Genomic DNA, 14,806 nt, shown 5'->3' with positions numbered 1-14,806 from the left:
AAATGTCACTGATCACTGATATAACTATTATATCCAGAAGGCGGCAAAAATTCAGTTTGACTCTCAGGCAAGTTTGCAATACTTCCATTTTATCTAGGCTACTTGTGCTTTCCCAGCAGAAAATTCACATTAAATAACATTCAGCAGAGAAGAAGAGACTATGCAATAGTGGAGTCTCTGTAGAGGTTTTATCACCGGGAAATTGGGTTGCCTGAGTTATTCATGACTTGGTATATGGCTGATATTTCAAAGAGAAGTAAAAGAAGGCATAAGCAGTATTCTTAAAATGTCCTTGCATTGTTTCTTTGTATATATTTCTTTAGATTCTTTTTTTAATATGAGGCCAAATGAACCAATTACAAGGGAAGAAAACTTCACAACCAGTACATTAACCTCCGCATGTTTTCTGTAAGGGATCGGATTCAACCCTGCTAAAATCAATAGGAGCGTCTCCTTTGATTGCACAAATATCTATATTTTTAGTTTTCATCCTAATTTATTGAAAGTGTTTTTCAAATGCAATCGTTTAGGACGTTACACAACTAGAAAGAATTCTCTGCATGCTTTTGCAAAGCCAAGGATGACCCCTGGCATGAGCAGAGAGGTAACAGCATGATCACCAGCTTTTGGAGTGAACATTTTAATAGCAGATTGGGAATGAATGAGTATTGTGTATCCCTCTACTTGAGATACCTGTTTCTACCTGTTGTCCACAGGAGAGAAGAAGGGACAGAGGATATATTTCCATAATGAGAGTTGTCTTCTTTGTAGGGTCCTTGACAGATGCAGATATGATCTGGTAACTGTTTGAACTTGTTGGCATGAGAGAAATGTCCCTGGGGGAGCAGGAAATTGATGGCAGAGTAGAGGTGAAATGGCCAAAAGGGAAAATATATCAAAAGTAAATGCAATTTTTCATATGGTTTTATAATTTATCAGGAAAAAAATTGGATAACATGATCCTGTGATATGTCAGGCACATGTCAAGCGAGATAGTTCTTTTGTTTTGGTTGACAACTTGTCAGAAATAGTGATTAATGATTGTTTCTTAAGGACAGAAAAACTAAAATTCAAGCGTAGGACTATCTCAGCCAAACGAATACACACATTGTCAAAAATGAAGACAAATTTGGAATTATATGAAATAAAACCAGAAAACAACTGAAAGAGTCATCCAGTCATTTCTCCACTCTGAGACTGGATAAATCATTCTTATGCCATTTCTGATAGACATTTGTCCAAAAATCTTTTAGGGATTTCTCAGATCGGATTTCCAGTGCTCTCCCAGACTCTGATCCAGAACTTCATTTTTCTTCTTCCTGGAAAAATCTTCCTTATGTTCAACTAGCATATGCCTTGCCATAATTTAAGATAATTTCTTCTTATTCAACAGACAAAGGGAAGAGTTCATTCCCCTCCTCATCTAAGCTTTCTGTTTTTTAAACTTCCAGTCTTTGGACCACAAATATCCAACACCTTCATTTTTCCCCAAATGTTCCCTCTTAATCTTCATCATTCTCCATGCTCTCCTTTTGTCTCTCTCCAGCTAATCTACATCTTTCTTGTTCTCCATCAACCAATGTGTTCTGTCTACAGAACACATACTGAAGACATAACCTCACTCAGAAATCTTACTGTTACACCACAAGAGACACTTAATGAGTAAACACACATGTATCTGTCTCTCTTTTGCACCCAAACGTATTTCTATCGGTGACTCATTTTAAACCTGAGTTCCTTTCTGCAGATTTGCTGCATTACCCTCCAGCTTATGTGTGGTTTACTATCTGTGCAAAAAGGCAGAGCACTGCATTTTTTTAGCTGATTGAATTACATTCTATTTTTCCAGGCTATTTGTCCAATTTATCAACACTGTTGTAGTTCTAATCCTGTTTTGTCATACATATATTGCCCAGCTGGTGCTCTCTGTGAACTTAATAAATGTGTTCTCTGTCCTGTCTTGAAAATCACAAATGGAAGTGCTGCATACTGTTCAGGATAATTCTTGTAAACACCTAGTCAAACTATCCCTCTCATTTGATCAGGAATTAGTGACACCTACTCTTTTAATACACATCTCTCCAATGAGCAATGCACTCACCTAACTATTTTTTTAATCTAGTCCATGTTTCCCAAGCTTGCACATAAGTGTTCAGAGGTATACAGAAGTCAAGATATATGGCATCTACCAATTTTCTTCCTCTTCAGAAGGCCTGTTTTGCTGACATTGTACAATCATTCATTTAATTATCAAAGTTCATGTTTCATAGCAGAAAATCTATGTGACTAAAATTAAGTTCTGGCATAACCTGTAGAATGGAAATCCAGAAGAATGAGGTAGCATAGCAAGGCTCTCTCTTATCTAAGTCCCCTATGCACTCCACTGTAAATATACTTTTAGAAAATTTGCAGGCACTAGAATACATTGTCTCATCAATAAACACACTTTTTCTTCTCAAACTAGAGGATGTACCTTTTTAGCACCCTTCAGGATGAAAAGCACTTAAATGATCACACATTGGTCTGGAAGACTCCTAGAAGACCTAAATGAAGTGATGAATCAATTGCTAGTTTAAAAAAATACACCCCTGATACAGTTAGTTTTATAAAAGGAGCACTAGGTGCCCAAAATATGGGTATGAAAAATTCCTTGGAAAAATACTCTCTTTATGGTGCTAGCCTCAATAGAGTTCAGTGTCCATAACGATTAAAGTTTCTCTGAATGTAAGATACAGGACCGTAACGGAAGTGAAATATTCTTGCTCCCCAGCAACATGTTGAAACTTCACATAAAGAGGCAAGCTAAGGGAGTATAGATATTGTTGAACTGCATCAGTTTCCAACTGAATAAGCAAAACTCAACAGCTGGGTGCAAGCTCACAAAAGGAAGCTCTAGTGGCAAGAAAAGAATGGTGTTTTACAATTTACATTCATATGGCTGAAACGCTATGTCAGTTTAGCAGTTCTGTTCAAAGCTTCTCTTGACCTCTTGAAATATGGACAGAAATTCCAGTGAGTAGATGTCTTGATGAGTTTATTTTTACATGCATTTTTCCAGCTTGGTAAAGACAACAGGAAGAACAGCAATACTTCTGATACCCATCTTAATTGCTGCTAGTGATGAAATAAAAATATTATTTAAACCATTTTAGAACCTTAAGAAGTTTGACTTCAGTGTGAGGTCCAAGACTGAGAAGGTTAAACAGGAGGGTGTTCACAAGTCTAATTTCATTGTAATAGCATGAAATGTCACTATCCCACTCAGTGATGCAAAACTGGAACACTCCAGTGAATGGTATTTCTTCCCCTAAAAGCAAGGGATTCACACAGGTAAACCAAACAAATCTCTTGGGGGAGGACTGAGAGGGCAAACAGACAATGAGTTGGGGAAAGGTAAATCAACACTCACTGATGGAAAAAGTTCAGTAGGAGAACATCTTGTCAGTAGGTGTTTTCCTCCCATGGCTAGCTCTGGCTGCAGTGGATAACTGAGTTTTCTCCACTTTGCCTGTCACTTGTTGGAATAGTTATGCTTGAAGTACTTTTTAGAAAATCCTAGTCAAAACCCCCCATTTGTGACAGCAGCCCTTATATTTTCCTTTGAAGCTGGATCCTTGAGGATCTTAAAAATGTCTTGGAGTCTTTCAGGATACCTGCATATGCCATAACATTTGCAATAACAATCTGACATGAAGGTGAGATGAATCTGCATTTTTAGATGTTCTAAAAGGAGTGGGTACTCTACCTTGACAAAGTGTTTACAGCTCTGGTGGTAGGTCAAGAGGTTTTTACTGGCCTGCCTACACAGTCTCTTGGCCACTTCAGCTTGATTTATCAATAAATCCCCAAAGCTGCCTCTCTGCCACTGCATCTCTGCAGGGACTCTGACCTACTCCTAATCTCAGAAAGATCTAGCCAGTGTTTCCCACCTTTAACAGAGCCACAGAACCAAAGCCTGTTCAGAGGGTTATCCACACAGCTGGAGGAAACCCCTTTTCCCACCCATGTCTTCTCACAAACAGGTCACTGTGTTCCCTCTGATGAACGTAACCTCTTCAGCTGAGGTCAGCACAACACTTTTTTCTTCATTTTTTATCAATACAATGCAATTCAGTCAATTTGGGGGGGGGTCACAAAGCATAAGGAAAAGAAAAAAGTCGCTCTGGACACCTTGACATGTAACAGCTCCAAGTGAATAGTGAGAAATAGAAATATTTTAAAGATGTATGCAGTTGTCTGTAACACTGAATCCATACAGAACATAAAAATCAGCCCAGGTGTCAGATGAGCTTACTGTTTCCTTTTATGTCTGATGCTTATCTCCTTTCACTTGTTCAATATTTGTGATTAAAACCTTTTCCTTAGTTCTTCTCCAAATTATTTTCCACTTTCCTGAACTGAAACTACTGCCACAAGTCATAATATTTAGAATTTGTCCATAATATTTCATCAACATGTTTTTGGATGTAATCTCTATTAAACTGCCTAGCCCCTCCCATCCCTCCTTCATGGGAAATGCCCCTCGGCCAGAGAAAGTATTGATATTTCACAGAAGAAGAGAAAGCCTGGAACTGAAGGTACTTTGATTTGGGGGAACTACTGGGTAGTCACAGACTTTCCTCATACACCCCCTTCTCCTTTAGAAGCCAAGTATTTTAGCTATACACAAAGTGGCCTTTACAGCAGTTGCTGGCTTTGAAGGTACCACCCACAGCTCCCCAGCTGAGGGGTCACCCACCACACCCTTTGGGACATAGAAGGATGATTTCACATGACAGCCCCATCAGGAACCAGAAGGGGTGAGTAAAACAAGTGAGTTACAGTGCAAAACCAATACCCCACTTCAATGTCACAGTCAACCATTCAGCGTTTATTTATTTATTTATTTATTTATTTTTGTTTGACAGGCAAAGATCTTGCTTTTCCAAAGAAAATGTCAGCAATGCTAACGATGCAGAAAAGACCCACCACTTTCTGATGAGACTAATGGTAATTATTTGCCCACAAAGCACATACCCTGTAGTGATGCCATGAAAATTTTTGCTTTTTCTTTTATACCCCTGTTATACCTTTTTACAACTTCTGTATTCTCAGTGCTTTTTGCCTACATTCTTGTCTTGTTTGTCAAGCTGAGAGACTAAACATTTTAGAAGCTTCGTAGCTAGGGATCAGTGTGCCCCAGACCCCAAGGTCCTCTCCAGAACACATTCTGTAAACCAAGATAGAACCATCCAGGGGAAGGCTCCTTGGGGAGAGGGGCTCACTTGAGCCTCTCATTGGAGAATCTTTGATAGATATGCTAATTAGTAAAACCTATAATGTTATACCCAATGTTGAAAGACACACACACACACACTCTCTCACGCACATACTCAGCAGGGTGCATCTCGATGCATATGACCTGGACGTGTGCACCTAAGGATCCTTAAAAATAAATACCAAGGTAAAATCCCTTTTCACCTTCTAACTGTGTATGACTCTTGATTTTAAGACCAGGAAAAGGCATCAGTAGAAAGGAAATGGGGCCCCTCCTTCTCATCTGAGTTATTTCAGATAAGTCACCACACACCTCTACAAATAATGATGGTGGAGCAGCAGAGTAAACACTGTAAAAGAGTAAAGGGGGTTCATGTGCCACCGTCAGAGTTGTTCTACCTTTTGTTGTTAGTAAAGACACCCTTGGTTTTTCTTGATGTTACTTAATGGGAGAGAATACATGAAAGTCATCAATTGGTCTGTCATTGCTGGTTATTGTCCCGCCAGCATGGCATCTCAGAATAGACATATTAAGTATCCTCTCTTTTTTTTTCACCCAGGGTAGTTGTGCTATAGCTGTAAACAACTTTTCATATATCAGTGGTTGACTCCTGTGGGAATACTGAGATTTTAGCATTCAGTGTGCCAAGCTAAGGAGTGAATTTATGCTTGTGGATTTATACTGTGAAGACTCAAGGAAGTGAGACATGATTCACTCTTGGTTTGGACCAGTAACTTCAGACTACTGTTCAAAAAGGCAAAAACATATGTCTAAGCTGGTGTATCATGAAAAATTAAAGGCAAGGAATATATTTGGGAGTGCATGTTATTTTCACTTCTAGACAATTTCAGAGCCTTTGTACTTTATTCTAAGAATCACAATCAAACTTTACTCTTGATTCTTTCCAAAATGATTCCTCTCTGCAGAAATACAAGATACATTTTTCAGTTTTGTTTTGGGCTGCCAATTTCCTTTCACTCTTAACAGCAGCAAATCTCTAAAAAAATTCTCCCACACTCACTGTTTTGCTGACCAGCCCTTGAGGAATACAGAAGAAGAATCAAGAATACAAAGTGGTTTGGCAACACAGCAGCAACTGTGGATCCATTTGCTTCTGAGCATGTTTAACAGTGTGCTCCCTGTGGGGGTTACAACAGGCCCTGCAACACCAGGACAGTCTCTCTAGACCTAATATTCAATTTACACAGAGCGTCCAGTCTTAATGAACCTTGAAAAACAGATATCACAGAAATGAAGACTATGGCTGTGGTATCCCTGTGGAAGAACAAAAGGAACATGAATTCCAGCTATGATCTGGACAATCCTATTAGAGGAAAAAGTGAAAAATAATTAAGTCCTCTTGGGCCTGGAGTTCCTGTTCATTCACACTTGAAGTGTTATTTATGGCTCCATCCTCTCAAATTCTTTATTTGTCTGCACTGGGTCTTTCAGCTTGCACTGTTTGCAGTCTTGCTTAAGGTTGTATTGAGAGAAATGCACAATGGTAAGTGTCAGCACCCCTTCTTGGCAACACATTCAGGTTTCCTTAGGATTAAGTTATCCCAGAAACTTTAGTTGGCATTACTTTGGGCAAAGTTTAAAGATGAATTAGAAAATACTCTAACACAGAACTAAATGACATTGCCAGAAATGTTGTTGAAAGCAGAAAATCAAAGATTATGCTCTGGGATATCTTACTTGTTAAAGATGGAGAACATCTGAAGTGACAATTTTTATTTTGAGGGAAAAGGACCATGAGCTTTTTGGTTAAACATTTAGCAGGACTCACCATCTCAGCCTGCAGCCTGCTAAGAGTTCAAGAGCCAGTGCCTGGACTTACTTTAGATCTTCTCACAGACATGACTGGAAATACAATTTGCTGACAAAAAACTTGCATGGAGAGTGTGAAAAAGAAGGTGCATCCCAGCACCTGGACTAGCAGCTGTTGGGTATTGCAGAAAACTCTGCTAACTTGTACAAGCAAAAGTAGTACAAGATCCCACATAAAAGTCAACAGTTATAAAAATCTGTTTAAGTTCCTTTTTGTTGGGTAACCAAGGATGCAAACAAGGATTCACAATGGATATCTCTTTTAAAAAATCACCAATATAGATAAAGATTAATAAGTGAAACTGCAAAGACTAGCAGAGTTAAGAGAAACATATTTTCCTGACATCTGTTGATTCCCACATTAAAGACATTTTTAAAGATCTGAAAGGTTTTCATAGTGCCTTTTACAAGAAACAAGACAAACATTATTATAAAACCTCAGTTTAAATCCTCTGCTTCTCAGGTAACTTCAGATTGCTCATGAATGTAAATCACAAAGATCTGCAACAAAGATACCATTACGCACCTTTGTAAGTTTTGTTTCATGATGCGTCAGTGGTCTCAGAATTTTTTAAGTGTCAAAGAAATAGTTTAAAGAATAGTGGCTCTTGTCATTTTATATTAAATATCTGCAACAGGTTTAGCAGCTGAAAGTCATGGGATTATCCAGCTTTACCAACCCTGCTGAGTAAGCTGAATTACAAGAAAGCTTTGTTTCTGATGGAAAAGGTGTCACCATGGCCCAGCAAATCAAACATATCAGGATTTATGTTCCTTCCTCTGAGTTATAATGGTCACTTGCAGCACTACATAAACAGCAAGGAAAATACTCTTTTGGCGGATGCCCTAACCTGCATGAGTGGAAGCCTACATAAAAGCTTCAGAGAAAGGCCTGATTAAAGCTGAGCACATAGAAATTTTCCCCTGGAGACTGTTGGTGTCAGCAGTTTTGGATAATCTCTGTCATATTGGTGGTATTTGTATTGCATTAGTGATTTACATAGTTCAGTACAACATCAAAAATGCTAGCACAATGTGAGTGGTTAATGTTTTACATCTGGTAACTCTATCCCAAAACAGACTTTTAAGAACCACTAATAAAAATGGTTAATATTTAAAAAATTATTCAGAAAAATAAAGAAGGGTTAAAAATATTGGAAGTTGTAAAAAACCACCAAAACCTGAAGTCTCAGATATGTTTAGAAAAAACAAAGTAAACTTTTTTATAGTTGAGTGGTACACAGGAACACAGTCTTTGCCGAATTGTCTGCTGATTTCTTTCAGTCTTCCAAAAGATTATGAAAGTGTATAAAATGTGACCTGAGTTATGGAATGGAATGGAATATACACTTTTTAAATTTGCAGCTGACACGAAGCTAGGAAGGACTGTGAATAAATTGGGGGTTAGGATTCGAATTCAAAAATCATCTTGAGAGGTTGGAAGAACGAGCTGAAAAAACAAAATGAAATTCAATAGAGACAAATGTAATAAATGCAACAAATGACCCCATCAGGAGCACTGCATCCAGCTCTGGGGCCCCCAGCATAAGAAGGACACAGACTAGAGCACATGAATGTGGTCCAGAGGAGGGCCATGGAGCTGATCAGAGGGATGGAGCACCTCTGGAGAACAGAAGGCTCTGGGGAAACCTAACAGCAGCCCTCCAGTACATGAAGGGAGCCTACAAGAAAACCAGAAAGGAATTTTTGGAGTCACGTAGTGATAGGACGAGGGAGAATGACTTTAAACTGAAAGAGATTTAGAGTAGATGTTGGGAAGAGATTCTTTACTCAGAAGGTGGTGACGCACCAAAACACATTACCCAGAGAAGCTGCGGATGCCCCATCCCTGGAAGTGTTCAAGGCCAGGTTTGACAGGGCCTTGAGCAACCTGGTATAAGGGAAGATGTTCTTGCCCATGGTGGGGAGGTTGGAACTATATGATCTTTAAGATCCCTTTCAACCCAAACCATTCGTAATTCTACAAATTTGTGAACTCTCAGGCAGACTTTCAGATAGAAAGCACTGGCCGCAGGAATCAAAGATAAGGAACAACTAAGTAGGCAGCAGTCCTGTAGCCAAACAGATGCTTTTATTGTGATCAGGTCTCCCTCAGGCATGCCTCAGGTTTGGTTTCAGGCAATAACTTTCTAGAAAGCTGGAAGCCAAAGAAGTGTTGCAGAGGCTCAGTAACAATTAGAAGTCAAGGAAAGGTGACCCTGAGATCAAAGGGGGTGTAAAGAAGAGTAGGCAGAGGAGAATGATAACAGTTTTTAAGAGTGTGAAAGGTTGTTATGAAAGGATGAGGAGGAATGTCTGGTGCTCATGGACACAAAGCATAGAAAGAGAACCAACAGTTTTAAATTACAAAAAGTGAGTCAGACTTTATGAAAAGTACTGAAAAATTTCAGAATAGAAGATCACTGAAAAGGTTTTACAGGTGGAGGCGAGGGGATCTCTAATATTAGAGGTCTTTAAGGACATCATACTGCTGAAAAACAGCCTGTCCTAACAGATATCTCTCAGGAATGACTAATCTGGAGAAACGGACCTGGATGTCCTTCACAGTCATCTCTTTGCATGGGCCTTAGAATTAAAAGAGACAATACAACTATTGAGTGGGTAATGTGGCATTACTTTAAGGAAAGGGCAGTGTGTCTCGACGTTCAGGAAGGTAAATATTTATCAGTGTCTTCTGAATGATGCACAGTGATTTAGAAGTACATAATGCCAGAATTTCTGGCATCTTTTCATTGCTGGCTATGCAGTCATTCCCTCTGTGAAAATAACCCAGTTGCTTAACCTCTTGGTATCAATCTGTCGGTTAAACAGCTATAACTCATTGCTATCATGAGGCCATGAGTTAGTGAATGCTTATGCTGCATCCAGAAGATTTGGGATGAAAGGGATATAAAACTGCAAGTAATGATCCACTATTTATTATTGCCACGGTTCAATAAATACTAATTGGTTCCAATTTTCTTAGGAAGCACTGGTTCCTTTACAGTAAGAATCTGAGTTTTGGAGGAGGTTCCAAACCAAATTGAGCTCTTTTTGAGCTTTAGATAACAAAATGTCAGCACCATTATAATTTCCAGGCTACTGCATGAGACTGCATGAGACTATTTGCAAGGATTAGCAGCATGAAGACCAGAGAGCTGGAGATCCCTGACCTCTGCAGCAATAGAGCCATAACTCCTTGCTTGTCTGCTGCCTCCTCTCCCGTAACAACCTCCCACCTACACCAAACACAAGCTACAGTGCTGTGTTGATCAGCTGTGAGCTGTGGACAAGGTCAGCTGCATTCCCAGGAGCTCCCAACTCATGAGAACTAAAAGGCAGTGTGATCTCATCTTTTCCACCCCAAAGAGTGGTCTTGTGAGCCCCAACAGCACCCCATCATTCTGCTATCTAGCAGATATCTGCATTGCACACCTATTATTGACACTAATGTCTCAGCACCCGAAAGGGCTGTATCCACTCCACAGATTCAAGTAGTCATGACAATGATAAAGATAAAACTGTTTATTTTCCTTGGCTGTCACTCTTCAGGCTGTAAAGGACTTGCAATTTGTATTCTATATGGTGCACAGGTTTTAGTTATTTTTTAGATATTTTTGACTAAAAGCCTTGATCTTTAAAATAAACAAAACCAGATAGAAATCTGAAATAGGATCCACATTGACACCCATGTGCTTTGGGAAAAAGAGATGCTTTGGCCTTCCTGAGGCTGAAATCCAGAGCACTGAGGCAAGTTCCTCTTCTTCTTACACAGTTTTTAAGAAAAATAAGGTACATCACAGAAATCTTCAAAATAATCTGCACTTTCTCCAAGGGTAATTCCCAAGGCTGAAAAGGAAATTTCCTGTAACTCTTTACCAGGAAATCTCCAGGAAAAGAGTCATCTCCTAAATAGAGCCCATTTCAGGTGCCTACAACCTATACGGAATTCATAAAAGCAAAGAGCCTGTGACCTTTCCTAAAAGACACTGAATGGAAGTGGCTTCCTTTTTATTATTTTTTTTTCCTTTTTAAGAGCATGAATAGTGACAATATTCTTCTTTTTGTTTTCCACAGGGCAGTCCAGTGCTGATGCACAAGTAAGGCAGTGATACCAAGGTAACACAGAGTGAACTCGTCTCTCATCACGCCGGACAGAATGTAGCTATTCCCAATCCCTCTTTCCCTGAAGTTATGCCTATGTGTTACTGTAGCATCCTGAACTAATCCCCTGAGCAGGGAACCTGTGCAATGCTGGCCTGGCTCCACCTTCCAGGTTGCTAATGGAAACAATATGCAATATGGTCAGCTGGTTAGAAGCATGATGGTTGTTTTCTAAGGGAGGGTGGCGGGGCTGAGGCCACTGTTTTCCTAGCCAAAATATAGCTCTTGAACCTATTGAGAGCAGTCAGAGGGTACATAGCCTAGATTTTTTCTCCATGTCCTCTGCCTCCCTAAGTATCAGGTTAAAACATTCTCTAAGAGGGAAATGCCACTGCATTTTTTGCACAAGCAAGAAGAGAAATATTCAAAGCTTGGTTGAAATATTTGGTGTATTTTCAGTGTAATCCAATTTGATATGCCTATATCCAGGCCTAAGTGGAGAAATCGATAAATCTGGTTTCTGAAGTATGATGAATTTGAATGTGATCAATATACCTTCTCTCAAACCTGAGGTGCATGTGGGCATGGGTTCAAGAGAGTTATGGATGCCCAGAAGAAGGCGAGTGGGTGCCCATGACTTCCAATCTCCTTCAGGAATTTGTAGCAACTGAAGGGAGGACTCAAGGTCACGGTTTTGTAACACAGACACTGGTGTTAGGCCTACACCTGATTTTATGCAGCCCAGCCTTTGCTGAGTCTGCTCTTAGTTGCTTATTTTTAATTATCTTTATTTGTCAGATGGCAGAAACAAGGCAAATGTGGGTAAGTGGCTTTCCCAAGCCAAACTGTTCAGACTGTCTGCTCCACAAGTCAGCTGAAGACAAGCAAGAGCCGTTGGATTTAAGTTTTTTATTTAAGGATTTAGGTCTAAGGAACTCGATGAACAAATCTCAGAATTGTCAAGAAGCTCCCAATCCCTGGCCCAGCATCCTGCTATCCTGCCAGTGTCACTGTTCCCATGGGTATGAGAGAGAAAGATGATCATTCCAGTGAACCATTTGTGGGAATTTGAGCTATTAGAGCAGTTTTACTACTTAATTTCCAGGACCAGCCACTGAAATTAAAGCAGAAACAAAACAAAAAACAACCCTATCCTTTCTCATGCGATTCCCATAAGAAAGCAATTGTTCCCCCATGGTCATCCTTACATGGATTGCACATGACAATACTAACACACACAAATTAAGTAGACGTTTGGTATTTCCTCTTTCAGGAAATGAATTTTTCATAAGTTATTATAAAGTATTTTATTGAATGAAATCTTAAATGTCTTCCTTGTAGTGCCCCAGTCCTTGCCACTTTCTTTCTCCTGAGCGTTTTGCTCTTAGCCCATGAATAATGAAACTGAGCAATTATGTTCAAGCAATGCCTCCTGCTGCAAAGCCCAGACACTAATCCGATGGGGGTTTTCTCTTTCACTTTTGAAAGTCTGGGCACCCCTGAGGGGAAGAAGGTGTTATTTGCCCTTAGTAATCTGGGTAAAAGGCACACTGGACATTTCATATTGCTCTAGTTGCTCACTTTGCTTAACCTTGTAAAAATTTTATAGTAGTCTAACCCCCTGAATTTCAATTTTTTTTACCCACTGCTATTGTAGTTACTAGTGAGGAAATGTCAGCATTTATTTATGGTACCACAACACTATATGGTTCCTTCATGAGCTGTATAATTCCAGTACTTTTCACCTCATTTAAAAACTTGTTTCAAAGAGACCTTGGATAAATTTTGCAGCGCTGCTGTTGTGAACACAGAGGTGAATCTACTGACACAGCTTCAGCAGATGCTTTTACTACTGTTCATTAACTTTAGCTCTGCTGCCATCAGAATTATATAAGGAACATAAAGGAAATTTTAAAAAAAAATGACTCATGCAATTTGATTTCTGCTGTGTCATTTCCCTCTGTTTTGCTCTTGGTACTTCAACAGGCTGGCAATCAAACAGACTATTGAGGTCACAGCACAGAAATGAATGGCAAAGGTTCAAAGTTCAAAATGCAATTATCTCTTCCATTTCCAAACAGAATTACAGAAGTAGTGTCACTGAGGCTGTAACAGAAAGCTCATTTCAGCTTTTGTTTTGCTTTAACTAGGCAAAGATGTTCTGCCCTCCCCGTTCCTTGTTCCTTCCCCTTTCCCACCCCTCTTCCTCTTCATTTTCGCCTACTCTGCAACTTTGTGGTGAGGATTAGAAGCATTTATTTTAGAAAAGGAGTATATTTCATGTGTTCAGTTTGAAAACAATTAATGCCTCATTTGATATTTCATAGAGTACTTGATTTTTCAAATTTTCCTTTGGTTTTCTACATACTTGCTTAATCTAAAGCCACAGTCAAACTTTCTGTTCTTCTACAGATATGCCATAAAACATGGGAAAATCAGCAATTAAAACACTTTTTTTTCCCCCCTTACTGCTGCAATTTATGAGCTTGGGATTTCCCACATGCATTTCCCATACACCTATTGGGTTGCAAACTGAAGCTTGCAGTTGGTCTTCCAAGTGAGCTTTTAGTGGAGGAAGCTTAAAGTTGTTCAGGATGATCCAAATAAGGAAATAATACAAGACATAAAGGAAGGGCTTTTTTTGGATACTCACAGAAAATACAATTCAGAAAAAAAAAAGGTTTTGACTTCTAAATACGTTTCTTCATTGTTGTCTTCACACTGATATTTTTTTTTATTTTTTTCCTCCCCTAATTTATGTTTTCCCATTTGTTTTTGAGGGAATCTGTTTCTAGTGCATTTACATTCCTACAGCATATCTCTCCAATAATTCATTAGTATCAAATTGCTTTTCCCAGAGCAAGCAGGTGCTAATTGCACTTGTTATGCAATTGTGATGAAAAACTTAATCCAACACTATCAAAACACTATTGAGCCACCGTGACTCCATTGAACTTAGTAAAATACTTTCTTATTTACTCCAGTGAAATTGCAAGAACAAAAAGCCATATGGCCTCTTTTGGACCAGGTTCATTAAGGAATGTGAGTGCTACAGGTCAGATGTTACAAAACATAAATCTTAGGCAAAACGTTCAGTTTGGAATCCGTATGCTAGGACATAAACTCTCTACATGAGCCCACTGCTTGAGAAGAGTGATTGAAAAAAGAAAAGGTTCCTGGATTGGAAGCTGTTTTAATAGGAAACACTACGCACAGAAGTATTTGAAACATCAGCTTTTCTTAGAAGCTCAAACTCCTCAATTAATTTAGAATGCAGAACCTCATGTCCTCTCTTGGAAAAAAATCACTTTGAAATAATCTCAATAGTCTTTAAATGTGGGTATTAGAGGAGAATTCTTTACATAATAGACCTTTTTGCAACAGTTAGGGTATGAGTCTCATGAAGACCTTGTTCCTTTCTCCATTAGAAAATTAAAATCAAAATTCACATACCAGAAAAATAGTTTATTTTTCAATAAAGAATATTCAGCACAGATATTGTAAATGCATATGTCAACATATAGTGTAAAATGTTCACATTTAGAACAATTATCTTTAGCAATCTTATTGGCAACAGGAAAATTTCTTGCAAATTTTGAACATCAAATGATGTGC

The 14,806-nt window shown here is 38.9% G+C and overlaps 1 long non-coding RNA gene across 1 annotated transcript; it reads left to right on the top strand.

Moving 5' to 3' along the window:
• Window positions 1-4,908: 4,908 nt before the first annotated feature.
• Window positions 4,909-11,206, top strand: LOC109144890. Its single transcript, XR_002045934.1, has 2 exons — window positions 4,909-4,989; window positions 11,165-11,206. It is a non-coding gene; the product is annotated as an uncharacterized LOC109144890 (long non-coding RNA).
• Window positions 11,207-14,806: the final 3,600 nt, after the last annotated feature.

Source organism: Corvus cornix, chromosome 4 (assembly GCF_000738735.6).
Source record: "Corvus cornix cornix isolate S_Up_H32 chromosome 4, ASM73873v5, whole genome shotgun sequence".
NCBI lineage: Eukaryota > Metazoa > Chordata > Aves > Passeriformes > Corvidae > Corvus > Corvus cornix.
The sequence above is the reverse complement of the archived record's forward strand: the minus strand, read 5'-3'. Positions and strand labels throughout refer to the sequence as shown.